At 48.1% G+C, this 25,818-nt stretch overlaps 2 long non-coding RNA genes across 2 annotated transcripts in view; both read left to right on the top strand.

The window, feature by feature from the left end:
• Positions 1-25,818, top strand: part of LOC146425468 (uncharacterized) — a 363,886-nt gene that overhangs the window by 138,085 nt on the left and 199,983 nt on the right. The window lies entirely within an intron of this gene.
• LOC146425472 (uncharacterized) lies at positions 19,968-21,146 on the top strand. Its single transcript, XR_014846652.1, has 3 exons — positions 19,968-20,012; positions 20,159-20,245; positions 21,062-21,146. It is a non-coding gene; the product is annotated as an uncharacterized LOC146425472 (long non-coding RNA).

The following is a 25,818-nucleotide window of genomic DNA, read 5'->3' as shown; positions in this document are numbered from 1 at the left end:
AGCTTACTCTATATCTCATATTGAGACTGCCGTGAGTTCCCTCTCGACGCGACGTTAAATGGTGACCCCGACCACGAACGCTGACAGCAGAACTTACTACCCTGCTTCGGAGAGCGGCGAGAACGGAGAGGCGCCGAAGCTGTGCAGCGACGGTGTGTCAAGATCTTCGCCCGAATCGGGGGAGATCCGGCGGCACAGGCCGAATAGGACCTGCCTACCGTGGGGGCTACACTTCGGTAAACTGCACTGATCGTGGCGACCGCGAAATAACCAGAGACGTCCCAGCAGAGTGCTTGGACGGCGGCGACTACGTTATATTAAACCCAGCTGGTACGGAATGGAGACAGAGGTAGCCCAATTTTTATTGTTATGCTTTTTAGAAAAGCACGGACTTAGCAAAGGCAGCCTGTCACATTTGGCTGGCCTGATGGCAGTGGGACAAGCTTATGGATTTTTTACAAATCCTATTACAGTATTTGATGTAGGACAATGGTTGAATTATGGAGCTACTTTACTTTTGGAGTGTGGTAAGATTGCAAGAAAGCTTGGTAAACCATGGAGTACAGTCGTAGCCTGCTTACAGAAGCATTGCACGGAACAAAACCTTGCGTGGCTGACGGCGCAGGAGATGGCAGCCGCATGCAGCAGAGAGAAACCTGTGAGTTACTGTACTGCTTTTGATATGCGGGGAACTTCGGCAGCCGCGGCACAGCAGCCGGGAAAGCCCCCCCCGCCGGGGAGGGGGGGGAGAGAGGGCGCTCCGTGCCGGCAGCCGAGAATACAAAGTTACTCGATTGGATGAAAAAGCTATTCTTGCCTCAATGTATCACAGAGCTTGGCAATTTTACAACGAAAAACATCTTAGCTGCTTTGTTTGAAAGAGTCACTGTTGAACTTTTGCCAGAACAACTGAATACAATGTTAGAGAGAGCTCAAAGATCGCGGGTAAAGAAACAGAGTAACCAGAAATCATCCCGATGTTATTGATGTGGGAGTGAAAGACACATAAGAAAGAACTGTAACGGAAAAGTTTGGTGTTCCCGCTGCAACAGAGATACTCACAGCACAGAAGCTTGTAGAAACAGAAAAAACAAACAGAAAGTGACCAATGACCGAGTAGCAGCGGCGGCCCCTACCCCTCACTGCGCACCGCCGGCATGGCACACAAGCAGACCTGTGGCGGAAGTTGCTCCAACCGTGGTTTCCGGCCGAATGACAACCAAAGCAGAGGTCCCAGAGGGTGCCCCGGTAGGCGGAGCCGCGAGCCATCCACGCCTCCTTCACTGCCCCAACTGTAACGTCTGTGGTGAAACTCTAAACTCTGCTCCTCCCCAAAGATGAAGAAATGATTGACAGCTTCAGCAGCAAACCAGAACTAACCAACAGCGTTGCCAGCAAAACAGCAGTTTGATACAGAATGGAGTTGTTTCTCCTCGTAGTCATGGAGAACTTTTAAGAGTTTCAAAGATGCGAATCTTCTTCGGTGCTCTGAACTAGAGGTCCTTCATCTCCCGCTCGGGAATCACGTCCATGTCGTTCCCCATGGCGGCAGCGATCCCGCCGCACTCTCTAGCTTCAGAAACAAATCTTTGAACACGTTCTCCAGCTGTTCTCTCCAAAACCTCTAATTATTCGCTTTGCAGGGTGAAACACCCATTGCCCCATGTTGACCAGCAGCACAGCCTTGCTATGGCTGATTCGGTGGAGTTTCATGACTTTTCAGCTTTTCCAGAGTTTCAGGGAAATGTCTCTGAGCTTGGCTTTTTCTGTAAGCACTTGTCCTGGCAAGCCTTCACCACCTGCTGCAGCTTCAGCAACTGAAACTCCCTGAAAATGTCCAAGCAAATGGAGCAGATCGGCTCTTCCTTCAGCCTGGCTGCCCTGACACCGAGACCAAAACCTATTTCCAGCGTTTTACTAATAAAGAAGCATTGTAACAAGATATTATCCTGATAAAAAAAAATAACACCTTGAATACTAAGGCCTTGAACGAAAGTTGAATTTTGCTAAAGCATTACTTAAAATAGAGTTTGTGTGTATGTGTGAATATTGTAGGCCTACTGAGAGTGTTGTTTGCTTTTCGAATGCTTTAATGTGTAGATGAAGCCTGTGACTGATGAGAGTGTGATTTTGATTTCTTGAGAGTTTTGATGTGTGAATGAAAACCTGTGAGTGAAGTTATACTAAATAGTCTAAACTACCTGTTAAGTACTTTTGGTTAAGCATAGATTCTGTTAAAGTTAAGTAATAGTGAATTTAAATTCTATTAAGTTGTAAGTTCTGTTAAAGTTAAAATTCTGTTAAGTAATATTAAGTGATGTTAATTTTAAATTCTGTTAAGTTTTAAATTTTGTTAGAGTTAAGTTGTTAAAGTGATATCAATTTTAAATTCCATTATAGTTAAGTCCTATTTGTTAGTTTAAAATCAGATTTATTAAGTTTTATTCATTTTCAGTGATATTGATTTTAAGCTTTAAATTTGTTAGTTTATATTATTATTCACAAAAGCCTTTGCAGTTTTATCCTCCTTAATTAAGGTCAAATGATAATATCTACTGTTTTCAAATATTTCATCTCACCTTATATAGCTATCTGCAAAAATAGTAACATGTTAAGACACTCTCCTTATTGATATTAATCAAAGCTTGTTTATAAGATGTTCTAAGAAAACCCTTCTACTTAGCACCTAAGCTCTGGCCAAGCTTTGGTTCTAACTGGCTGGGAAACATGCCATGAGTCCCAAGTATTTTGCACCAAAATGTGATCAAATAATTTTCATCCACCAAATTGAGTTCATAAAAGCTAAACCTCCTTCCAAGTAAACTTGGAGTCCTTGTCCGGAAAAGGTTCTCCAAGCTTTACCTGTGAAGTGAATGTTTTCAGCAACGACAGTTCCTAGACCATGGCAACATATCTAAATAACTAGTGAAATTTCCTTAAGTTAATTTATAACAATTCTAATAATAAGAATTACTTATAGCAAAGCAAATTAATCTGATAACAGACAACGTCTGTTCTCACAAGCGAAACGGGGGAACTGTTGGAAAACGCAGTTTTCCAGCAAAACTTATGCTAACTGAATATACCTGAGCAGGGCCTCAGCATACTCAGGCCTCAGTAAAATCCTAACAAGCTACAGTGGCTTGTTTACCTGAGAATGTTCTGTGGGAAGAATGTCATGGGAAAGAATAGGGAGTCAGAAGTGTTATGAGAAAGAAAAAGGGAGTCACCGGGAAGATCCCTGAATGTGTGAGAACAGACTGCAGATGTGTGTGTAGCTATAATTAGTAGCATCTGTAACAGTATATAACTCTCTCGTTTGGTGAAATAAAATGGAGCTTACTCTATATCTCATATTGAGACTGCCGTGAGTTCCCTCTCGACGCGACGTTAGGTGGATAATGTCCTAGGTTGCAATACAGATGTATTTAAGTATTCTATTACCACCAGCTGTGGGCCATTAGATGCTATCACCTGCTAATGACCCATTCCAATGACAGGCAATGGGCCATCAGAGACCCACCGCATGACTCATGGACTTATCTCATCCCATTGTGGGATGCTCTGCCCAGGAGGGAGGAGCCAAGCATCCCCACCTGGATATAACCTGGCCTTGGAACTACCTGAGCTAGCCCTGTCTACTGGGTTCCCAGAGGACAAGAGCTAGCACTGGGCCTTCAGCTGGAGACTAGACCTTCACTGGATCGCCGCTCGAACTGAACTACTTCAGTTGGACTGCTACCACCACCCTAACCAGGTGTCAGGTTGTATCTGACTTTGTCAGTGCTTTTCCTTGTATTATTTCACTTATTTTTAATTTCATTCTTGACTTGTGATCTCCCACTGGTTTGTTTCAAACCAATACAATAAGATAATAGCGAATTACAGAATCACAGACTCAATTAGGTTGGAAAAGACTGCTGGGATCATCGAGTCCAACCTTTGACCAAACACCACCATGTCAAGTAGATCACGGCACTAAGTGCCAAGTCCAGTTGTTTCTTAAACATCTCCAGGAACTGTGACTCCACCACCTCTCTGAGGGGTCCATTCCAATTTTTAAACACCCATTCTGTGAAGAAATTCCTCCTGATGTCCAAACTGAACCTTCCCTGTCACAACTTGAGACTGTGTCCTCTTGTCCTGTCACTGGTTGCCTGGGAGAAGAGACTGACCCCCACCTGGCTACAACCTCCTTTTAGGTAGTTGTAGAGAGTGATAAGGTCACACCTGAGCCTTCTTTTCTCCAGGCTGAACAACTCCAACTCCCTCAGCTGCTCCTCATAGGACGTGTGCTTCAGACCCTTCACCAGCTCTGTTGCTATTCTCTGGACTTGCTCCAACACCTCAATGTTCTTCCTGAATTAAGGAGCCCAGAACTGGACACAGTACTCGAGGTGAGGCCTCACCAGTGTTTTGCGTATTGATGTGATTGGTGAAGGGATCAGAAGAAAACAATGACTTATTTAAAGATAAACTTATTTATTACATGGATGATAAGCAAATAACAGAAATAAGCATAGAAAGGCAATGTATCAGATCATTACTACAGATTATAGTTAGCGATTAAGAAAAAATCCATCACCAATTACCCTAATACATTGCCATTATCCTGGTCCATAGCCGGTCCAACAGCTGGGGAGCCCTGTTGCAGCAAAGGACCGGAGAAACCCTCCTGGTAAGTGGGAATTCCTAAGCACTGTGTCTACTTGTAGATGAGGTCTCCAACTCTGTTGCAAGTTGGTCCTGCTTTTATATTGTTACTTGTGTGAGTGTACATGACCAGATGTTTCCTGTAGAAGTTTGTAGTCTGGCACACCCATCTGCTGGCAAGGCGTCCAGGTATGTCTGAGCACTTAGTTCCAGTTTTCCTAAAATTGCATATGTTGTTAATACTAAATTGTTTGTCAAGAATACATATACTTGAGAGTTCACACAGTGGCCAACTTTGCTTCAGGCTCCGTATAGGGCCTACCACATCAACCAGTGCCAATTACAGAGGGGCAATCCCTTCCCTAGTCCTGCTGGCCACACTATTTTTGATATCAGCCAGGATGCCATTGGCCTTCTTGGCCACCTGGGCACACAGTGGCTCATGCTCAGCTGGCTGTCCACCAGCACGCCCAGTGTGGTGAGCACAGACCTTTCCCGTGAGAATTCTTTCTGTCTTCTTCCTTCCTGTGTTTTATAAACAGAGATAAAGTTTGGATGTTATTACAACAGTCTTTGGAGACAAGGGCGTTTCAAGCCTGGCCAATCGGCTTGGGGGGAGGTTTTGAACTGGTCCAATCCAAGTGATCTTTGAAAGTCTATATAAGTTGGAATTAATTAATAAATTGGAACTTTTGCCACATTCGGAGCCTGAGTCTTTCTCTCTGCTAGCAATTCAACAGCGACATCTGGTGACCACCGACGTGTACTGCGCGTGGTGACAGGTTCGCGGTTTGCCCGGACCCAACCCCCCCTCGCCTGCCGTCAGGCATGGCTGCTCCCGCTGTGGGCATGGGACCCCCCCTCCCTGCGGATGAGCTCTTGCGGGCTTTTCTGGAGGACTCTGAGGATGACCCAGCAGCCGATCAGACGCCGCGGGTCGCTCAGGCCTTGTTGGAGTGGGTCTCGGACCACGTGGTCCTGGACATTTGGGGCATGGACTTGACCTGTGAATCTTGGCTCACTGTCGGCCGTGCCCTGGCCACTGAGATGATGCTTGGAGACAGGACTACAGTCCTCTTCCATGGGGTTTGGAGAGACATTTGGGACGCGCTGAAGGGACAGGAATTTTACGAGTCACAGCTTGCAGCTTGCACAGGCATGGAACCTCTGCTCTCGGTCGTTGGGCGATGCGTGCTGGACGTGCCAACCCAGACCGATTCTGGGGTCCCATGCCTGCCGGCCGATATAGCCGCGAAAGCTCAGTATGTTTCTCCGACTGACCTCCCGAAACGCACCTATGTCGACCCGATGGAACAGCTAGCCGAGATAATGAAGAAAGGGGGGCCACCGATAGCCTCTGACACAGCCACCATGAAGGTCCCCCCGCCTCTGCCACCGCGAAATCCGCAGCCTCAGAAACCCCCCCTGCCCCCGCAGAATGGCGCCGGGATGCCCCCTCCCCCATGGACAGCCGGGGTGCGCGGCGGGGACTGGCGGGGCGGATGTGGGGGGTGCTGACATGGGGCGGGATCCGCGGCTACTCACCTTGGCTGCGCTCCAGCAGGTCGCGGCTGCAGGGGTTCCGATTCTGGATCTGCCGGTGGTTTCGGCCGCCGCGGGGGTTCCCGCGCGGGCGGCAGCTGGCTCGGGAGAAGCTAGCGTTTTGCCGAGCCCGGACAGCGCGGCGGCGGAGCAGCCCCAGGCTGCAGCGGATGCCTGGCAGTCAGGGCGGCTTCCCAGGGTGGTCAGGGAGCAACTTCTGGACCCAGCCGCCATTCTGGCAGCGCGGGGGCCAGAAGAGGAGCCTCCGGCAGGCGGTGCTTCCGCTGCGGGGACTTTGGCACTCTCGCGGGAGCGAGGCTGACCCGACTCTCCCACGGCTCAGCGGACATGGCGTCTGTGCCGAGCATGGTGGAAACTCCTCCGCTTGCGATTCTTCATGATTTACTGACCGAGGTGGCCGGGATCTGGCAGCGGATGGAGGGCCTTTCGTGCAGGCCCTCCTGTCTGTGCATGGCTGGGCCGGAAGTCCATGCCTTGGGACCCCAGACGGGGTCTGGACTTCCTGTTAGCCCGGCAGCCGGCTTGGTGCCAGCGGCGCGGGGACATTTCGGCCCCAGGCAGATGCCGGTTCCCCTGCCGGGTTCTGTGGCGAATGCAGCCTTGGCGCAGCGTACTGGCGCTGTGCTGGCGGGCTTGGCAGACGCGCCCGCTGGCGCGCTGGTGGCGCCGCTGCCTCCCTGCCCCTCTCCCCTCCTGGTCACCGTGCAGTTTCTTGGCGCGGACACTGCCTCCGGCCAGTCACTGTCCTTTGTGATGGGGAGTGCTGGTTGCAATCCTTACTCACACGACTCGGACAGTGATGAGGAAGGTATTCTTCCTCCTGGGTGGAGGCTCGCGTGGGCGACAAAAAAGAAAAGGCATTGGGTTCTGACTAACCCTTGGAGATGCCGCACCGGCATGGGGATTTTTCACCCGCGTGACTCCCTGCAGTTCTGGGAATCAGTCAAGCAGGGTGCGCTGGAGGCAGGAGACTGGGAACTCATAGAAAAGATTGGATTGCCCAAACAGCGGGAGGGCTGCGAATCTTCTACGGCAGGTCCGGGTGGTGGTGGCTTCCCACAAGGGGGCGCTCAGGCTTTTCCAGTGTATGTGCCTGGCCCAGATGCCATGGACACAAGGAACAGCCACACCACCATCACATGGCGCCTGACAAATGACTTAGCAACCAAGGTAGCAACATTTGGCGTGTCTTCTCTAGTCAAGCTGCAAATTCTTAGAGTGATAAATAGTGATTTGCTTGCTCCATTTGATATTATGTATCTGGCTCAGGTGCTGTTTCACCCTATGCAATACAGCGCCTTTGAGGACAATTGGAAAGCGCTGGTTGAGGATCAGCTGAAAAAAAAAGTGTCCTTGCCTGCCGAGGACCCTAGGCGCATGGTTGGGGCTGATGTCCTCATGGGTAAGGGACCTTTCACTAACCCTAACATTCAAGCTGCCTGGGATCCCCGGATCCTGGAGCAAGCCCAACAGCTCGGTATGAGAGCCATTTTGAAAACTATTGAGATGGTTGCCCCGCAAACAAGGTATACAAAGATACAGCAGGGGCAATCTGAGTTTTACCTGACATTTATTGAGAAGCTGGCAGCAGCTTTGGAAAAGCAGGTTGAAGATCCGTCCATGAGACAGATCCTGATGAAACATTTGGCAAGGGACAATGCCAATGACGAGTGTAGGAGGATCATCAATGCCCTACTGGGGGATCCTTCTGTCCAAGAGATGATGCAAACTTGTGCCAGGGTGCAATCAGAAAATCAGGGGAAAGTCGCCTTGGCTGCATTTCTGTCCTCGGATCAGGAACCCACTGATCAGGGACAAAAACAGCCCAAGTCTGGGAACAAATGGAAACGAGTCAAATCAAAACAGAAAGAAAATTCAGGAAAAAAGGGAGATTCAGGGACTGAGACTCCTCAATGTAAGAGGTGTGGTAGGCCAGGTCACACTTCAGACTACTGCAGGTTGCAGTACCATGCAGATGGTCGACCCCTGTCAGGAAATGTGAAGAGGGGTGCAAAAAGCGGGATTTGCCCCCCATCACATCAGTTCCCCCAGAACAGGGTGATGACCCAGGCTTACCCGGTCAAAGTGGAAGAGGCACCAAAGGCTCAGCTTGAGTCAACGCCTACACCGCAGCAACAGTCGTCTTAGAATCTGACGATGCCCACAGGGTTCCCTTGGATGTGGACAGTTCTCTGGATCAGGGGGCTGGTGCACTGCTTGTGGCAGGGCCTGAGGCCACCAGCCAGGGGATCCTTGTTCTTCCAGAGTTCATAAATGCTGATTTCAAGGGCCAGATTCATGCTACGGTTTCCACACCTGCCCCCCCATCACCATTCCTGCAAACACTTGCCTTGCTCAATTGTTGCCTTGTGAGTCTTCTGTTCCCAGGGTAGACCAGCAAGTTGGCGGAGGTGACAGCACTGAACTGCCAGGACTTCCGCAGGTCTACTGGGCTGCATCTATCTCCAATGAGTCACCACAGATAACATGTACCCTCATCATGCCGAAAGCACGTCCGCATCGAATTCGAGTCCGAGATTTGATTGATACAGGTGCTGATGCAACGATCCTTTCCTCTGCTTCGTGGCCTCCTATGTGGCCTTTGGGCCCAGTGGGACTGAATATCGCAGGGTTGGGAGGAACAACACAGAGTCGATTGAGTAAGAGACCTGTGTTGGTGAAGGATCCAGAGGGACACACGGCCTCCATTCGGCCTTATGTCACTCCAGCTCCAGTGAACCTCTGGGGACGGGACGTGTTGGCAGCTTGGGGGGGTGCGAATCATGACAAATTTTTAATAGGGGTCTGTCGCTGTTGAGCCGCTAGCAGAGTAAGAAGACCCAGGTTCAAAGTGTGGCATCAAGAAGAAGGTTTTATTATTAAATTCCATCTTATATAGACTTTTCAAATGTCACCCAGATTAGTCAGTTCGAAGCCTCCCCTTAGGCCTGATTGGCCAGGCCTGAACTGTCCACATCCCGAGAAACTGTTTTTAATAACATCCAAACTTTATGCTTTGTTTATAAAACACAGGAAGAAGAGAGAAAAGAATTCTCACGGGAAAGGTCTGTGCTAGCCACAGGGGTCACTGTGTGTAAGGGCGCACCTTATTCCATGCTATCTTTGCGATGGCTGACCAAAACACCTATATGGGAACCACAGTGGCCCCTGCCAAAAGACAAATTAGTCGCCCTTTGTCCGCTGGTTCAGGAGCAACTGAAACAGGGACACATAGAACCTTCTACCAGTCCCTGGAACACCCCAGGTTTCGTGATTAAGAAAAAATTGGGGAAAGGGAGACTGTTGCAAGATCTCCAAAAAGTTAACGCAGTGATGGAAAGTATGGGGAGCTTACAGCCTGGCATGCCTTCACCCACGATGATTCCCACAGAGTGGGAAATCTTGATTGTTGATTTGAAGGATTGTTTTTTTACAATCCCTTTGCACCCCAATGACAGGCTGAAATTTGCCTTTATTGTGCCTGCAATTAACAATGCTGAGCCTGTAAAGAGATTTCAATGGAAAGTGTTACCTCAGGGCGTGAAAAATAGCCTATCTGTCAATGGTATGTCGCGCAGGTCTTGTCCGGAATCCATGAGCAGTCTCCTGAGGCACTCTGCTACCATTATATGGATGATGTCCTGGTGGCAGCATCTACCCAGGATGAGTTGCGGAGGTTACAGCCTCGACTGCTCGATGCCTTGCATTCCTATGGGTTGCAAGTGGCTCTGGAGAAAGTTCAACAGCAGCCTCCTTGGAAATATTTGGGAGTCAAAATCTTGGATCGAACCATACAGCATCAAGAGGTGCAGTTCTCAGACACTATTAAGACTATGAATGATGCCCAAAAATTGCTAGGCATCATCAGCTGCTAAAGTCCGTATTTGGGACTGACCAATGCACAACTTTCCCCACTTTTTAATATTTTAAAGGGGATCTCTGACCTAAACTCACCTTGGCAATTGACTCCCGAGGTGCGACGAGTGCTGAATGAAGTGCAGCAAGCTGTTTCTGCTCATCAGGTTTATCGAGTAGATCCCTCTACTGCTATCACTGTTTTCATTACTGCTCAAGACCTCCATCCTACAGGTATCATTGGCCAGTGTTACAAAAAATGGGATGATCCTTTGCACATCCTGGAATGGGTCTTTTTGCCCCATCAGCCAAAAAAGACAGCACCCACATTGTTTGAATTGATAGCCTGCCTGATAACTAAATGCCGTTATCGGTGTATACAATTGATGGCAGCAGATCCTGCAACGATTGTTGTTCTGGTATCACGGGACAATTTTGAATGGAGTCTTGCTAATAGCGCTCCTTTGCAAAGTGCGCTGCAAAATTTCTCAGGGCAGATTGCTTATCATCTGCCCAGCCACAAATTGCTGGAGCTGGCAAATTCAGTCAATCGTATGTTGCGGCCAAAGAACAGTTGGGTGCCAGTTCACTGACCCACCGTCTTCACGGACGGTTCTGGGAAAACAGGAAAGGCCATTGTCACCTGGAAGGAAGGATCTGAGTGGCAACTGCTGAAAGGCTGCGAGACAGGCTCTGCTCAGTTGGTCGAATTGAAAGTAGTCGCCATGGCTTTTCAGCGGTTCTCTCAGGTGCCTTTGAATCTGGTCACTGATTCTGCTTATGTAGCAGTCATAACCAAACGTTTGGATTGTTCACTTCTAAAAGAAGTCAATAATGTGGCTCTGTTTTCGCTATTGCGAACCCTGTGGAAGGCGATTCAGGCTCGAGTGCATCCATATTACATTCTGCACATTCAAAGCCACACCAATTTACCAGGTTTTATAACAGAAGGCAATGCCAGGGCTGCCATGCTAGCCAACCCTGCATGGGTGGCACCTCAGCCTGACAAAATTGCACAAGCCAAGGCATCGCACAATTTCTTTCATCAGAGTGCACATACCCTGCAGAAGCAGTTTCAATTGACGCCAACTGAGGCTTGTGACATTTTCAGTGCTTGTGCTGACTGCCACGGACTCACTGCACCTCTGCCACCAGGGGTAAACCCCAGAGGTCTAAAGGCCTTGCAGCTCTGGCAGACGGATGTGACACACATTCCTGAATTTGGCCGAGTCAAGAATGTGCACGTGTCTATTGACACTTTCTCCTCAGCTATGTGGGCAACTGCTCATACTGGAGAAAAAAGTCGTGATGCCATTGCCCATTGGAAATTAGCCTTCTTGGTCCTGGGGGTGCCAACCGCTCTGAAAACTGATAATGGTCCTGCCTACGCCTCGCAGAAGACGTGGCAGTTCTTACACCTATGGGGTGTAGACCACACATTCGGTATTCCGCATTCTACTGGCCAAGCCATTGTTGAATGCGCTCATGGTACTCTGAAGTGTGTTTTGGAAAGGCAAAGAGGGGGAATGCATGGGGAAACACCACAGAGTCGATTGGAAAAAGCTTTGTACACAATCAATCACCTTACAGTGCCACCGAATTTGAATAATCCTGTGATTTTGAACCATTTTCTCTCATTGCAGTCGTCAGGCGAGTTGCGTTTGCCCCAGGCGAAGATATGGTTACAGAACCTACTTACTAACACTTGGGAAGGCCCACATGAGCTTATTGCTTGGGGTCGGGGGTATGCTTGCGTCTCCACAAATACTGGGGTACGATGGCTATCTGCAAAATGCGTCCGCCCTGACCTGTGGCTCCAGAGACAGAACCAGCAACCTCAAAATAACAACCAGAATGCAGAACACCAACCAAGTGATCCTTCTGATGATGACCAAGAAGCTGGTCCTTCCACAAGCAGAGACTGAAATTTATTTTATGGAGTCAGAAAGCAAGGACTTTGAATGCATGTTTTATTGAATTATAGATTTATATGTAGAATTAGGTTTTATATATGCTCTATCTAGGGTATTGCAAGAGTCTCTCTGTCCACCTTAAATCAGCATCTGGTTTGGGCTCTGTTCGGTGGCTGGCCACTGCCGGACAGACCCCTTCTCGAGTTTCAACCAGGCTCTGTTTGGTAACTGGCCACTACCAAGCAGATCCTTCATGCTGATCCACTGAGGCTCACAAGCAATGCCTTCTGTTCTTAAATAAAAAGGGGGAGCTGTGGCAAGCACAGACTCTTTCCCATGGGAATTTTTCTCTTCTTCTTCCTGTGTTCTATAATCAAAGATAAAGTTTGGATGTTATTGAAACGGTCTCTGGAAAGATAGGCGGTTCAAGCCTGGCCAATCGGCCTGGGGGGAGGTTTTGATCTGACCCAATCTGGACGATCTTTGAAAGTCTATATAAGTTTTAGAATTAATTAAATAAACTCAGAAATTCATCATATTTGACTTGGCTCGGTTCCTTCACTCTGCTAGCGGTTCAACAGTGACAGACTGACAACTCATCCCAGGCAGCCAGAGCTGCTCCTTCCTCAAGCTGGGGGTTGCCTTTTCCGAGCGCCCCTTACCCAAAGGCTCAGGACGTGCTACCTCCTGTCTGTGCTTCCAAATTCCCATTGCCAACCAAGGGAAAGCAGCCCCATGCTTCCGGCACAGGGTATTACTGAGAACCAGATCCCATTGTACTTCTGAGTGTTTCTGAGTGGGCCAATGTGGGAGCAAACTTCTCTTTCCTCTTTTCCATTGTTTGAAGTAGGCTCTGTATTTCTAGAGCTCTAACATGTGTGAGCCAGAGGAGGCAGATGAATGAAAAATGCTTCAGTGACTCATTTTGTTAGAGCTGTGATCTCCAAAGGTGATGATTTTCATGAACATTTGAAGCATGTCACGTCTGTGGAAGCATGAAACCCATTTTATCTTTATTGTCAGCAACAACATTATCTGAGTGTGTTAGACAGAGGTGTCAGTGAAGAGAGTGCTGATGCCCAAGTCAGTTTTAGATGGTGCATACACCAGGCACACAGGCACGCCTTTAAATCATCTCCACTTGTTGCACTGTGCCCAGTTCCCTGAGCTAACCTTGCCTCCCTCTCTCTTCTTTGTTTTTGTCAACAAAACAGGTTGTGGAAAACCCATCTTCTTCACTTGCTCCTCCAAGGTACAGTTGTGTTCTCAAACTACTCTTTCTAGACCAAAGAAGGGGAAAAACAAAGCTACTTTTCATAGAATGGGGAGATGGGAAGGAAGGGGTTCCTGGGTTCTCTTGTAGCTATGGCCTTTGGTTTGTGGCTGCCCAGGACTGCTGTTGAAAACTGGTTTCACTTTTGTGGGGTTTTCAGGAAAGCATCAATTAGAAATGAATCATCCAGGCATGCTGGAATTTGCCTATGAACCAGACTTGTATATCCCCCAGTGTTCCCCTCTTTTCTCCTCCTCCCCTCCACCAGTGTGTCTGTAGATCCTATGTTTTTGGCTTGACCAAGGAACACAGATGAAGAAGAGAATACTTGAAGGAGAAAAATAAAATAATAAAAGAGGATTCCATCCTGATGTTGGTTAGCCTTTATTGGAATTTGTTTCCTTTGAGGGTAGGGGCTTTCAGAAAGGCACTGGCCAATTTTGGTGTTTTCTTTTAACTTTAGTTGGCTGAATGCAGCTTCACAATGTAGCAGTGAGGTCCTGCTTATCTATTTGTCTGGCTGGGTGTGAGCTGAAGGTTTGATCATTCCCGGAGGGTTTTTTATCCCGGTGCTTTATTTTTCTCCTAGGGCAATGTATTCCTCTGGCCTTCTCCCTTCTCCTCTCAGTGCCCACACACGCGTTTCAGCTTTAGTTTGGAATGCTGCCATGTCAGTGGAATAAAGAAAGAACCTTCCCCCCTGCTGCTTTCTCATTTGGTCTCCTGGTGGCCTTGCAGAGCTCTCCAGTGCCAGCACAAGAGGGTGGCACCAGCACAGCCCAGCAGCTTGGAGTCAGGGAGCACCAGAGACTCCCACAGCGCCTCAGTCTCTGCACTTGCAAGAGCACCAGCACCTAAGGTGAATGCAAATCAAATTTAGAGGCTGCTTCCACAGCCTCTTGCCTCACACTCTCTCCTGTCTGAAGGCAGTCAGGACAGGAGACCTTAAATACTGTCACTCCTCAGGTGTCCCCTTGAGACCTTTGCAGCAGCATCAGATATTTCTTGCCCTTTCCTTCTCTTCTAGAGTTTGTCAACCCTTCTTAGACTTCTGGTGCCTAACCTGGAAGTGTTCCCCCTTGTCCTTTGGCCTCATTGTCTAGCCCTTCTGGAGTTTTCACTCTATGATTAGTCCATTTTGAAAGTGACAGATGAAACTTTGTGGGAATATGCTGAATGATCCTCCTCTGCAGTAGGGACCTCTAGTCTGTGGCCCCTGACTGACAGATTTCTGTTCAGAGGTGTTTTGGATAAAGGCTCTTTAAGTAAAATATATAATTTCTTCATTTTCTGCTTGTTTCAGTCCTGTTGATGTCACATTTTCTTACTTCTGCTTGATCTCAGTGATTAACATGTCTTTGATAATACAGTCTTCCAGTGCTGAAACCTGAAGAGGGAGGAGGAGGAAGAAACAGGAAGGTTGCAGCCCTGCATCTATGGCCTGTGAGCTGGATGTACAGTATGGGAGAGGTGGTTGGGGAACAGGGCTGGGCTGCTTGGCTCTTCAGAGACATCCAGTGAACTGTGTTGCATGGAAGAGAAAGATTCAGCCAGAGAAATGATCTTGGGAAGGCTCATCAGGGATGTCTTTTGCTGAAAGCGCATCCCTCCCTTCTGTTCTTAGTGAAACGAGCTGTGGGGATACTCCCGCCCTGCAAGGACCCTGACAGTGAAGAGATCTAGACTAGAAGAAACTCTGCTGTTCTTCCCTCCTCCTGCTTTGACACATTATAATGGAAGTGTCTGGCCTCAGTTATACTGAACAGCCACATGCCAAATAGGATTCTTCCTGTGGCCTCCCAGAACATCACTGTCCTAGGTTGCAATATTGATGTAGTTAAGTATTCTATTACCACCAGCTGTGGGCCATTAGCTGCTATCACCCACTCAGGATGACAGGCAATGGGCCATCCGTTAGCTATTATCACTTGCTAATGACCCACCCCGCATGACAGGCAATGGGCCATCAGGGACCCACCGTGTGACTCATGGACTTATCTCATCCCATTGTGAGATGCTCTGCCCAGGAGGGAGGAACCAGGTGTTCCCACCTGGATATAACCTGGCCTTGGAACTGCCTGAGCGAGCCCTGTCTACTGGGTTCCCAGAGGACGAGAGCTACACTGGATCTTCAGCTGGAGACTAGACCTTGACAGGATCACCGCTTCAACTGGACTACTTCAGTTGGACTGCTACTACCACCCTAACAGGGTGTTAGGTTGTATCTGACTTTGTCAGTGCTTTTCCTTGTATTATTTCACTTATTTTTAATTTCAATCTTGACTTGTGATCTCCCACTGGTTTGTTTTCAAACCAACACAATCACTTAGGAAAGCCATTTCTTCCAGCACAGGATTTTGGCTCATGGAATTTCTAAGGCACGTGTCACCTGCAGCTGGCAATTAGCTATTGACGGATTCTTTTCTTGGCAGCGCTGAAAAGTTAAGGCTTCCAGCCTGAGCAGCCAAGCAGATCCAGTGTAGAGTGAATGAATCCACAGGGAACAACTGTGCAGGGACTCATTGTGCATTCACAGAGACACTGAACAGCTTTTTCCCCTCTTCCCCAAATCACAACCTTTGCTTTCAAATTTCAACCCCAGTCTCTTTAAGGCATCTTTCCAAATGAACTGTGAGAAGACTTACAAGTATAGCATACATGAAGCCTAGATGTATCTCTTGTCTTCATGTGCCAGGTTTTACCTCTTCTCCCAGCACCTGAACAAAGCTGTGTTTAAAGTCAACCTCCTTTTTCATGTCTTTAGGAGACCCTCAGCACCAAGGGAGAGCTTTGTATGACCGCCACTGATGGACTCTGCTCTGTGAGAGGCTTCATGGCAGGGCCAAGAAGCAGTGGGAATGCTTTGAGAGAGAGTGTTCATAAACCCTCAAGCACGTTGTTAAGGGCACGTTGTGCTCTGGAGGAATGAACAGCACTCAATGCTCACTGAAGATTCAGCTTTGTTTTCCTGGCAATTTGGTGAATGTTAGGCCAGAGCTCCTTGTACCTCATGGAAGGAGACTTCAGCATCAGACTCTCCTCTCCTACCTGCAAACTGGGAGGCCATTTAAAAAGCCAAAACAACCACAACAGCAACAACAATCAGCAATGAATAGGTCCAGATGTGTTCAGTCTTTTTGGGAACATTGCATTATCCTCGAAGCTCAGGCTGCATGCTAAGCTCTCTGTTTTCCACGTGGCATTGCTGCCACAGGGCTCTGTTTCCCTCAGTGAACAGGAATGGTCACAAGTTAAAAAATGATTGTTTTAAAGCAGAGTGTATCTGCTTTCATAGTACGGGAAGTAGACTAAGCATAGTATCAAACACAGAGTTTTGAAGTGTGGTATGTAGTAATGACTAAATACCTTGAAAGAAGCATGAATGACAAAAATAAAAAGTTCATTCTAGACAAATTATTTTTCATTGACTTCTCTGCATGGCAACAGAACTTTTTCTGCTGGCAGGAGTGGTGAGAGAGACAAGCCTGGCAAACCAGAAATAAAGATGTTGCTTCAATCCTTTTTCCTTTAAAAATGAAAAGCTACACAAAAAAGAATGATTTTGTGTAGCAACGTGGGGTTTTAGGATTCCATGTGCTCCTTTGTCCCTCTGCTTTGTATACCATTGGTTCATTTTGAAATATGCTCTGCTGTACCCCGAAATCTATTGGTGGGTTCCCTATGCCTGTCTTCCCTTCAGACTCCCCGGGACTGGCTCTGGGGGAGACAGTCCCTCCCCCTGCCTTTCCCTTTATAAGGCGATGTTCAGATCAGCTCGAGGTCTTCCATCTCTGGGCTGCTAGCATCTGCTACCTGCCCTGTCTCCCTTCCCCCTTCTCCTTCCCTGCACCCCTTTTCCCCGTTACCCCAAATAAACCTCCCTAGCAGAACAGAGATGGAGTCCAGTTCTTTCCTAGTCTCACTAATTTCCTGCTTGAATTGACGTGGTTTGAAGACTCACGCCATGCCGCAGAACCCCGGGGGCCACTCGCCCCAGACCCGGTGGAATTACACGAAGCAGGGACCCCGGACCGGGGGGGAGCCGGCCTGTGCAGCCCTCCCGGACCGTGATACATCAATTTTGGCCTTTCTGAAAAATACAAAAAAAAGGGAAATGATTCAATCAAAGAAATGCATAGTGCTGCAATCAGCCATCAGAAATCAACATTGCTTGTCCTTGCTGCCTGGAAGCAGAAGTGAAGTGAAGAAAGGAACAGGAATGTCGCATCTTCCTTGGGGAGACTTTAAAAAGGACAGACAAAAAATCCCTATAGCCCAAGGAAAGTCAGGCTGAGCCAGGAAGCTGGAACTTCAGGACAACTCAAAAACATTTCTGTTCTGAGGTAGAAGGAAGAGGCATCCCTTGAAGTTGGCTGAAAACAGATGAAGTCTGCTCTATCTTGCATGAGTTCCATATGTGTGTGGTGGTGGGTGATACCACCTCAGGAACTGCTGGGGAGCCAAGCGGTTCCAGTACAGCAGGGTTTCACTGGTGGGAAAACATCCCAGTCGAAGTAACACAATAAGTCCCTCCCCAAATTATGTAAATCCCCCTGGCTGTAACCTAACCCCTGACTCCATCCCTCCGTTCTCCCCATTGGTTGTAGTGTTCCCCCCGCCTCCTCTCCCCTGACCCCAGGTGATCCCTATATCTAGGGACACCGAGGGCTCCTCTTCCTCTTTCATGCTGGACCCCTTCGGAATAAATATCTGGAACATCCAGCTGATTGAGCCTCTGGATTCTTTGTCTCTGGTAACGCGTGAGCTATCCGGCTCTCGGGTGAGTGAGAATCTGTGCCTCACACCGGCTTGGGTGTGAGAAGGGTCTTTCTGTACAGCACCAGAGCAGTGCTGGCTGGAGTGATCTCTCAACAGCCTCAGAGACACTTTCGGTAAACGCAGAGGCCTGTTCCACCCCTCCTCCACCCACTGCATTATATGTGGGTGCTTTCCTTGTGCCAGAAAGGCTCACTAGAACCAAACCAAACTTGCAGAGCTTATCCATAAGCTGTGCCTAGTCTGTGGGGGTGCGGCGGCCCGATGCTGCGGATCCCGAGTCCCCGAGGCCGGCGGTCAGCGTAATCCACGGGGACGCTGCCGAGGATGCCATCGCCTGGGACTCGGAGGAGGCCGGGCCGTAAACCGCTCTCTCCCTCCCCTGGAAAGTTTTTCCTAAGTTTATTGGTTTAAAGTCCGCTTCCCCGCCCCTATCACCGCCCCTGCTGCTTGCCCTCACTAGAATGTTCTGTTGCCGGGCTTCCCCCATGAGTTGCTTGTAATCCCCTCCCTAGTTATATTTCATTTGCTCCCCCGCTTGTCCCTCATGTTGTCCCGGAGCCCCGTTGGCTCCGCCCCTGTTGTTCCTCCCCGGGAAACCCCGTATTTCGCCCTAAAAACCCCCTCCCTCTGTTCTCTCGGTGTGGTGTGGCCGCGACCCCAGCCCCGCCGGGTTCTGCGCCCGGTAGCTGCGTGGACCGCCCCACCCGAGAGCCCCCAGTGTGCCTCCCCCGCGCCGCTTCTCCTTAATAAACTGCACACTGATGACTCTCAGCTCGTCGCACTTTCTTTATCACGGGAAGCGACCAGCGACTCCACGGCGTTCCTGCCCCGCAGGCACCCGCCTCCGCCGCGTGGTCCCTGCCGCTCCAAGGAGCGAGCCTGGGAACACTGAGGCTGACCGTAGCCGCCTCTGGGACAGAGCTGAACAGCCGGGAGGGCTGAGAGCTTGGGCCCAGGTGAGGCCCCCGAGGTCTCCCGAAGCTCCTGCAGCCCATTGGGACTGAGGCGGCCGGACCCCTCCGGACCTTACAACTTCATATGTGGGTGCTTTCCTTGTGCCAGAAAGGCTCACTAGAACCAAACTTGCAGAGCTTATCCATAAGCTGTGCCTAGTCTGAAGTTTGTGGTCTCTCCTTTAGTCCTTCAGAAAAGCTCCTGTGCCTGAACGCCTGAACCTTTTGATGTACTTAAGGGCTGCATCTAGTAAGTAGTAGGATGTCTTTCCAGGAGCCCCAGTGTTGATGGTCAAGTGTTTTGTCAAGCAAAAGCTCCATCTTGGCAGGAGGACCCAGCCTGAGTTCCCTGACCAGAAACAGTGTTCTGAACTGGAAGCCAAGCACCAAGTGCACCTTGCAAGGCTTGCCTTTTAGCCAGGGCTTTCTAACTTCAGAAAATGAGACTGATTTTATTTGAGTGAATGGCAAATATTCCTCCTTCTCTGGAACTGAATTGTGAGCTTCTCTAGAATTGGAAACCATTCTTTCTAACTGCTTTTTCTTAACTCATGAAGCCTTTTGCTCAACTCTTTGAAATGCAGAGGCAGCCTGTGCCTTTGCGGGCAAGGCTTAGCTGCCTCAGTAGCAATTAAGGAAAGCAAAATTCAATAAAGGGAGTAGACTGCAGGAACATACTTCTTTCATAACAACAATAAATGATCAGGTATGGAAACAGTGTTTCCTGACTGCTCGGGAAGCCAGACATCTATCTTGGAGGAGATGACTCTGGTGGCTTCAGCTCTTGCTCTCTTCCTGGTCTCTGTTCCTAACTGCCCTTCAGATGGAGCTTTTAATCCTTACTGGCATTTCATTATGAACAGACTTGCATGACATTTCTAGAGCTGTTGGGAAGCAAATGTCTGCTGAGTGCATGCTGGTTTCCTATCAAGGAGTACAATACCCAAACTCACACTGCTTCCCTCTTTCTTGTTGCGACCAATCGTGCATGTTTATGTGCAGTCCATTGAAGGAATCTTGAAGGTAGGTGCTCTTCAAGAACAGATCTCCATGGGGAAGCCTGTAAAAATCCATAAGGAGCTCGGTCCCTCTGACTCTCGGAAGGGTGAAACTTCCTCTGTGTCCATCAGCAAAAATCCTGAGAGCTGCTTCTCTCCCTCTCTTTTCAGGAAATGAGCAGCTCTCTGCCACCTCTCCTGACACCTCCTCAGACACCTACAAGAGCAGAGACTTCCAAACTTCCACTGCCAACAAAGGTAACCTGGGCCATTTTTGTCAGGGCTTCTGATAAATTACAAGAGATCCTTCTGCTTGGCAGAAGTTCAGTCTTGGCAGAAGGACCCTGCCTGGAGGCCGGCCTGAGTTACCTGACCAGGAACAGTGTTGTGACTTGGAAGCCAAGCACAAACTGCACCTTGTGTGGGGTTACATTATAGCCAGGTCATTGTTTTTTAAACTTCAGTACAAAAAGGAGTCTGATTTTATCTGGGTGAATGACAAATATTCCTGTTTCTTGAGAGCTGGCTTAGAAGAATTGGGAACTATTATTTCTAATGTGTTGTGTTGTTTTTGTTTTTTTTAACTGATGAAGTGTTTTGCACAACTCTTAAATGCAGATGCAGCCTGTGCCTTTGCAGGCAAGGCTTAGCTGCTTCAACAGCAACTTAAGGAAACTGCGATTCCATAAAGGGAGCAGACTGCAGGAACATACAGTTTTAAAAATAATGATTATATGGATAATGATGATGATGATAAAAAAATAAGAATAATAATAAATTTGAATAGGAGTAGTAGCAGGAGTTTAGAAATGACAAGAGTGTTCCCTGACTGCCAGTTTCCAAAGGGAAGACAGCCATTTTGGAGGAGGAGTTGACAGCGGTGGCTTCAGCTCTCTGCATGCTTGGTCTTGGTTATTACCTGCCCTTCCAATGGGCCTTTTCATCCTTACTAGCATTTTATTATTATTACACGTGCAAGAAATTTATAGAGCTCTTGGTAAGCCAATGGTTGCTGAGCACATGTCAATTAGTAAAAAACCCAAACTCCTTCTGTTTCCCTCGTTCTTGTTTCAGGAAATGAAGCCCATGAATGTGCCATCTATTGAAGAAATGGTGAGAGTAAGTGCTCTTAAATAGAAGATCTCTGTGTTTGACTGTATTTTGCATACACTAAGGAAATGGGTGGGTGCAAAATACTTCCTGAGAGCTGCTTCTCTCCCTCTCTTTCCAGGAAATGAGCAGCTCACTGGCACCTTTCTTGACACCTCTTCAGACGCCTAGGAGAGCAGACACAACTTTCCATGGCCAACAAAGGTAACCGGGCCCATTTTTGCCAGGCCTTCTCATAAATTGCAAGAGATCTTTCTGCTTAGCACAAGTTCAGCTCAGCTGTTTGGCAGGTCTTAGAATGTTTTTAAAATATTTATTAAAAATGCACATGCCCCTAATGTGCTAGCAACACAGTTTTGGTGTCACTAGCTGTATTGTAAAGCTACATGTTAAGCTACTTTGCACTTTGTCCTTTAATTCCAGGAATCCCAGCCTGATGGATCTGCAGCACAGAAGCAGAGTAAGTAGAAATGCAAAGAAAACCCAGTTATTTCTGTGCTGACAGATAATTCCGTGTGTCATATCTTGCAGAGAACATCAAGTGTTTACGCTGATTGAGCAGTGGGATTTCCTCTGCTTTGTTGAACAGGGATGAATTTAGGAATGGCTTAAGAAACTGTAAAGAATCATTACCTAAAACACAAGGTAGCAGTTCAGCAGAGGACAAGCAGAATTTCGTTAGGACAACGCCATCTGGAGTGATGAACAATCCTGATGGCAAACCCCTCCGGGAAGAAAGTGACTCTCTAATCTGGTGCCCAGAGACCATAGGGTAAAACATGCCACAAGTGAGGCAAATAAAGGCAACCTTTTCATTTTTGATTTCCAGAGCAGGCAGGCACAGCTTCAGAAACGTTGCCGAGTTCTCAGTCAAGAACATCATAAGTAACCAGACTCTGTTTCCAGCTCTGCTGGGTACTCACTTAAAAGAACCTGGAATGAACGTAAATTGGGGTTATCAGTCTGATTTTTTTAGAGAAAACTTCAGAGCAGGGAATTTTCTCCAACAGAAAAATTATTATTACAGGACTCACAGACTCATGAAATTTAGGTTTAGGTTAGAAAAGACCTTGAAGATCATCAAGTCTTATCATGAACCCAGCCATGCCAAGTGCACTAAACCATGTCGTGATTACAATGCCTGTGTGCAAAAACAAAACAAAATAAAACAGAAGAAAAAACTCCAAGTCTTAATGTAGCAGGCTGAAGGTTTTGTCTTCTTTTAATTGGTGGTGCTTAACATCTTGTCACACTTTGTGCTCCTCAACCTACTAATAATGCATTGGACTGACATAAATGCTAAGGGATACCAGCTGAATCTGATCATTCATGGAGATGGTTTTGAAGCCTGGGACAACTAGTAAAGCTGCAGCTACAAAAACTGTAAGAGTGAAATTTGAATGGAATCTCATTGCATAACTTTCTGCAAGTGCCCAAGGAAAACATTTCTAAAGAGTGTTGTTGGTTTTTTTTTTTTTGTTTTTTAATTTAAGAAGCAACATGAAGAAATATAACATTTCAGATGGACTTTCTAAAAACCTCAGTTTATTTTCTAATAATGTAACTAGTGGCAGACTGAGCTGAAGATGAAATTTTTATAGCCTATTTGAATTGTGTATGTTTATCCGGCTGGGTGTAAGCTGAAGGTTTGATCATTCCCAGAGGGTTTTTTATCCCAGTGCTTTATTTTTCTCCTAGGGCAATGTATTCCTCTGGCCTTCTCCCTTCTCCTCTCAGTGCCCACATGTCGCTGTTGAGCAGCTAGCAGAGTAATGAATGCATCAGTTCTCAGTGGCAAGAAGGAATGACCTTTATTGTTTTGATTTCATCACATATATAGAGTTCTCAAAAGTCACCCAGATTGGTCAGTTAGAAGCCTTCCCCCAGGCCTGATTGGCCAGGCCTGCACTGCCCAAGTTCTGGGACACTGTTCCAACAACATCTAAACTTTATCTTTATTTACAAAACACAAGAAAACTTCTCATGGGAAAAACCTGTGCTAGCCACACCCACACACACGTTTCAGCTTTAGTTTGGAATGCTGCCATGTAAGTGGAATAAAGAAAGAACCTCCCCCCCGCTGCTTTCTCATTTGGTCTCCTGGTGGCCTTGCAGAGCTCTCCAGTGCCAGCGCAAGAGGGTGGCGCCAGCACAGCCCAGCAGCTCGGAGTCAGGGAGCACCAGAGACTCCCACAGCGCCTCAGTCTCAGACAGAGAGATCAGCTCCTGTGACAGCGAGAAGAACAAGCTTCCAAGGGTGCTGGACCTACCAGCACATGAGGTGAATACGATGACTGCTTCCACAGCCTCTTGCCCACTGCAATGTGGGTGTCTTAGGAAGGAAGCAGGTGTTCTACTTCTGCTCTGTTACCAAATTCTGCTTGGTTTGTCCTGAAAATACTAATTTGTAAGACCCTTCTCACTCCAGGGAAGGCTTAGCTATTTGCCATGAGGTGGTTTATCCTTTTTTATTCAGCAAATTTCCATCCATGGTGCTCAAGGAACAAGTTAGTGCATGTGGCCTGTTTGTTTCTAGTCAGTTCTTCACAGGCAAAAGGTCAGACTTTATGACCTCTAGGCAAGAGTCTCTGGGCTCTGGTGAGCTGTGCTAGGATGGAAACAGCCAATAAAGGCATAAGGCTTGAATCCTTCTTTTCTCTTTTTGTTGGCAGCCTGAGCCATCAACTTCTAACAAGTGGCAGCTTGACAACTGGCTGAGCAATAGAAAGCAAGGAGCAGTGCCAAGAGAGAGTCCCAGAGAAATTGCCCTTGGGAATGTGCATGAGGAGGGTAAGAAGCAGCAGCAAGGCATCAGCAGCAATTCCTGCCAGCAGCACTCCAAGCCGACGGAGCCTCCTCACGAGAGCTTTGGCCAAATGGACAAGACTTCTCAGAAAGTCTTTCACAAAGAGGCCAAGGATTCTCAGAAGATCCCTGGCAAAGTGGCAAAGACTTCTCCCAAGAGCTCTGTCCAGGTGGCCAAGACTTCCCAAAAAAGCTTTGGCCAAGTTACCAAGGACCTTCAGAAGAGCTCTGGCCAAGTGGCGAAGGATTTTCACAAGAGCTCTGGTGAAAAGGCCAAGGATTTCTACAAGAATCTTGGCCAGGTGACCAAAGATCCTGAAAAGAGCTATGGCCAGGTGGACAACGCTCCTCAGGAAGCTCATCTTCAAACTAAACACAGCTTCCTGAAGCCTCCCACGCACACCAAGGAGGCCTTGCCCAAGAAGGCTGTGGCTATCAAAAGGCCTGGCGATCTCCTGGTGCATGACCAGTCCAAAAGAGTCAGGGAGGTGAAGAGGCACCCTGGTCCTTTGGAGGTCACAGACTAGTCTTCCAAGGACTAGCTGAAAGTCAAGGGAACTGTGAAGCCAAAACCCAGCAAGAGAAATGACCTGAAGCCAGCCCTTCACGAGCTCACTGAGAAGAGAAAGGACAAGGGCTCCCACCAGGCCAATGCCAAAGGCTTTTTGGAGCCCAGGCTCCCGAGAGATGCTCCTGGGTGACACTCTCATCCCCAGTGGCCACAGGCCTGGGGATTTGCACGAGGAGAAATTGCCCTTTTCCCTCCAGGGGAGAAGAAGTTGTTCTCACCTGCAAGGAAGTCCGACTTGAAGAGGAAAGCCATGAAGAGTCCAGAGGAGTCCCCTGAAAAGAAGAAGGTGAGAGGGCCCAGGGGGAGGTGGGTTTGTACAATGACCAAGGTGAGGTTTGAAAACCCATGTGGGGTTTCCACTTCCTAGGTTGGCACTAGAGCCATGATCCTTCTCCTCTAAAGAAGAGTGTTATCAACCTTCTAAGGGGAATGTGAATGGAAACTTCCCACAACTGTTTGCTGTTGGTCACAAATCTTCTCCTGAGCAAATGAAAAGCCTTGTAAGTTGTCTACCATTATTTGGTGTTTTGACACAAGTTTTGCTGTGTTTTTTGAAAATCCTGGTTTCCTGAGACAAGAAAACCCCAGCCCTCCTCTGTCGGAGGAGGTTTTGGCAGCAGGCTGTGTCAACATGTGGCTGACCAGCCCCCTGCTAGCACTACTGAGTTTCTCTGGGTTTCAACCCAAGCACAGCTTTGTAGGGCGGTGCTGCCCCCTTCCTGTACCAATCCGTTAGAACCAGTGCGGTACCTGGAGCACTTGGCACATGGATAAAAAGGCAAAAATCTTGCTTGGATTTCCCTGTAGCTGCTGTGATGCCAGCAATTATGCCTAAGAGGTGGCTTTGTGCAGCCCGAGGCTTTGCTGAGATCCCTTTGCAGCATCCCTCAGCCATTACAGCCCCTCAAATTCCAAGACAGCCCATTGTTGAACTGAGGTAGTCATTGCTCCCACACATTTTTTGGGAAGCTGACTCCCAAAGGAGACTGGGTCAGCTGCACAAAGAGTTGGCTGCAGGCCTTGTGGTGACTGGGTACTCCTTTTGGAGATTCCAGTGCCGGTCTACCGCTTTGCTCCTCCTCCCAGAGCAGGTGGCTCAGCACAGCTGGGCGAGTAAGGTTGTTTCCTGTGTGGGTTTTATTTAGTTTTGCCATTTTCTGAACATCCTGTAGTTGTGGGGGACAATTGAGACAAGCAGGGAAATGGAGAAGAAACTTGAGAGACCCCAAAAGTTCCCCCTCTTGCAGAGCAGTGGGAGAAAGGGAAGCAGGCAGGCAATCTGTCACTTCTGCTGTCTCCAAGAGCCAGAAGAGAAGCTATTTGACTTCAGCATGTCTTCCCTTGC

Source organism: Lichenostomus cassidix, chromosome W, assembly GCF_008360975.1.
Source record: "Lichenostomus cassidix isolate B80296 chromosome W, HeHo_3.0, whole genome shotgun sequence".
NCBI lineage: Eukaryota > Metazoa > Chordata > Aves > Passeriformes > Meliphagidae > Lichenostomus > Lichenostomus cassidix.
The sequence above is the reverse complement of the archived record's forward strand: the minus strand, read 5'-3'. Positions and strand labels throughout refer to the sequence as shown.